This window comes from Schistocerca piceifrons, chromosome 2 (assembly GCF_021461385.2).
Source record: "Schistocerca piceifrons isolate TAMUIC-IGC-003096 chromosome 2, iqSchPice1.1, whole genome shotgun sequence".
NCBI lineage: Eukaryota > Metazoa > Arthropoda > Insecta > Orthoptera > Acrididae > Schistocerca > Schistocerca piceifrons.
Window position 1 is genome coordinate 233750066 of NC_060139.1, and position 3474 is coordinate 233753539.

Here is a 3474-nt window from a genome sequence, read left to right on the forward strand (position 1 = left end):
AGGCTAGAACTGGAGCATGATCTGTTTGTCATTGCTGTGCGTCCCAGCATGGCACTTGCACAGGACGTGGTGCTGCACTTTATTTCAACGTTCATCATTTTCGAGCAGAACCGAGCTTCCGTTGCCACAGGTAAATCATGAAAATCTGTTAGGGCCAGTTTAACGTCAGTGAGAACGTAGTAAGGCTAATAACAGTTAAACATTGCATTCCAAAATTATTATCAGGCCCAGTCTAATTAAAGTTCAGTGCAGATTTCATTTTTTTGTCAGACAGCCTTATCCTTACACTGCAGTGTTACATCAGTGTGTGCGCCATTTCATGTTAGGAATTTTGTTTAGTCAGTTTCCGCACATTAAATTTACAGCGCATTTTTTGTATAAGCGTTTTGGTCATTTGCTATTTCAAAATTCAATTTATAATTTTATGTAGAATTTTTTGTTCTGTTAACTTTGTGTGTTGGAACTGCAAGTCAGTTCCTGTGTCGTCGCGCACTGTAGCACTGTTAACTGCACTGCACAATACAGAATTTCACAGAACGACTTATTACGCGTACAGCGGTACGTTTTCTAATTATTTTTGGTAAAAGATAATTGGAAAACAGTTACACAGATTCAAGTGGATTTGGCGATTCATTTTATTAGATAGCCTTTACCTAACCACAACACTTGCGTTGTTCAGGTTCACAATCAACATAGACATACACGAGAGTTTAAGAACAGAAAAACAAGTCCAGTTCACTTTATGACATATAACCTTTTTAACACAAATTACAAAGGCTACGCGAACATATCTAGCTGAAAGGGGTGTCTTTGTTCTACGCCAACACCTACATCTACACCTGCATGATTACTCTGCTATTCACTATAAAGTGCCTGGTAGGGGGTTCAAGCAGTCTCTCAAAGGTTCCACTCTCGAACGGCGTTCGGAAAAAAACGAGCACTTAAATTTTTCTGTGAAAGCTCTGATTTCTCTTATTTTATGGAGATGATCCTTTCTCCCTATGTAGGTGGGTGCAAGAGAATGTTTTCGCAATCGGAGGAGAAAACTGGTGATTGAAATTTCATGAGAAGATCCCGTCGCAACGGAAAACGCCTTTGTTTTAATGATTTCAACTCCAATTCACGTATCATGTCTGTGGCACTATATCTCTATTTCGCGATAGTACAAAACGAGCTGCCCTTCTTTAAACTTTTTCGATGTCATCCGTCAGTCCCACCTGAAGCGTATCCCACACTGCACAGCAATACTCCAGAATAGGGCGGACAAGCGTGGTGTAAGCAGTCTCTTTAGTAGACCTGTTGGACCTTCTAAGCGTTCTGCCAATGAATCGCAGTCTTTGGTTTGCTCTACCCACAACATTATCTATGTGATCATTCCAATATAGGTTATTTGTAATTGTAACACCTAAGTATTTAGTTAAATTTACAACCTTCAGATTTGTGTGACTTATCGCGTAATCGAAATTTACCGGATTTCTTTTAGTACTCATGTGAATAACTTCACACTTTTCTTTGTTCAGGGTGAACTGCCACTGTTCGCACGATGTAGATATCCGATCTAAAACATTTTGCAAATCGTTTTGGTCATCTGATGATTTACAAGACGTTAAAAGACAGCATTATCTGCAAACAATCTAATAGGTCTAGTCTGATTGTCTCCTATGTCGTTAATATAGATCAGGAACAATATAGGGCCTATAACACTTCCTTGGGGAACGCCGGATATTACTTCTGTTTTAATCGATGACTTTCAGTCTATTACCACGAACTGTGATCTTTCTGACAGGAAATCACAAATCCTGTCGCACAACTGAGGCGATATTCCACAGGCACGCAGTATGGTTAGAAGACGCTTGTGAGGAACGGTGTCGAAAGCCTTCTGGAAATCTAAAAACATGGAGATCAATTTGACATCCCCTGCCTATAGCACTCATTACTTAATGAGTATAAAGAGCTAGTTGCGTTTCACGAGAACGATGTTTTCTGAATCCGTGTTAACTATGTGCCAATAAATCGTTTTCTTCGAGGTAATTCATAATGTTCGAACACAATATATATTCCAAAACCCTACTGCAAATCGACGTTAGTGATATGGGCCTGTAATGCAGCGTGTTACTACTATTTCTCTTTTTTGGTATTGGTGTGACTTGAGCAGTTTTATGGAGCTACTGTATCAGCTACTGCTCTGAAAGTAACCTGATTGGTATACAAACTGGACCGGAGGCCTGGCCTTCATTAAGTGATTTAAGCTGCTTTGCTACACCGACGATACTACTTCTATGTTTCTCATCTTGGGAGTTGTTCATGCTTGGAATTCAAGAATATTTACTTCGTCTTCTTTGGTGAAGGAGTTTCGGAAAACAGTGTTTTAGTAACTCCGCTTTAGTGGCACTGTCATCAGTGACTTCACTGTTGTTATCGCGCAATGAAGGGTATTGATTGCGTCTTGCCACTGGTGTACTTTATGAATGACCAGAATCTCTTTGGGTTTTATGCCAGATTCCGAGACTGAGTTACATTGTGGAAATTATTAAAAGCATCTAGCATTGAAGTACACGCTATATTACGAACTTCTGCAAAACTTCGCCACTCTTGGGGATTTTGCGTTCTTTGAAATTTGGCATGCTTTTTTCGTTGCTTCTGCAACAGCAACCTGACCCAGTTTGTGTTCCATGGGGGATCAGTACCGTCGCTTATTAATTTATGTGGTATATATCTCTCAATTGTAGTCGAGACTGTCTCTTTGAAATCAAATGGTTCAAATGGCTCTGAGCATTATGGGACTTAACTTCTGAGGTCATCTGTCCCCTAGAACTTAGAACTACTTAAACCTAACTAACCTAAGGACATCACACACATCCATGCCCGAGGCAGGATTCGAACCTGCGACCGTAGCGGTGGCGCAGTTCCAGACTGTAGCGTCTAGAACCACTCGGCCACCCCGGACGACTCTTTGAAATCATTCCAGATCTTTGTATGCTTACAAGACCAGATAGGAAGGAGTGGAGACCGTCTCTTAAAAAGGCTTTAAGAGCATTTTATCAGGTTTTTTAAATAGATGTACTTTGTGTTTCTTTTTTATGTTTGTAGGTGTTACGATATTCAGCCTAGCAGCGGTTGCCTTGTGGTACCTAAACCCTGTATTCGTCACGATACTCTCTATTTGTCCAGGATTAGTTGTTGCTAAGAGGGCAAGTATGCTTTCGCAACCATTTACGCTTCGAGTGGGCTCATGAACTAACTGTTCAAAATAATTTTCTGAGAAAGCATTCAGTACAATTTCGGATGACGTTTTATGCCTGCCGCCGACTTAAAACGTATAATTTTTCCAGCATATCGAGACTGAAGTCACCAGTGACTATAATTTTATGAGTGGGGTACCTATTTGAAATGAGACTCAAGTTTTCTTTGAACTGTTCAGCAACTATAATTTATGAGTCGTTGGATCGGTAAATAGATCCAATTTATAGTTTA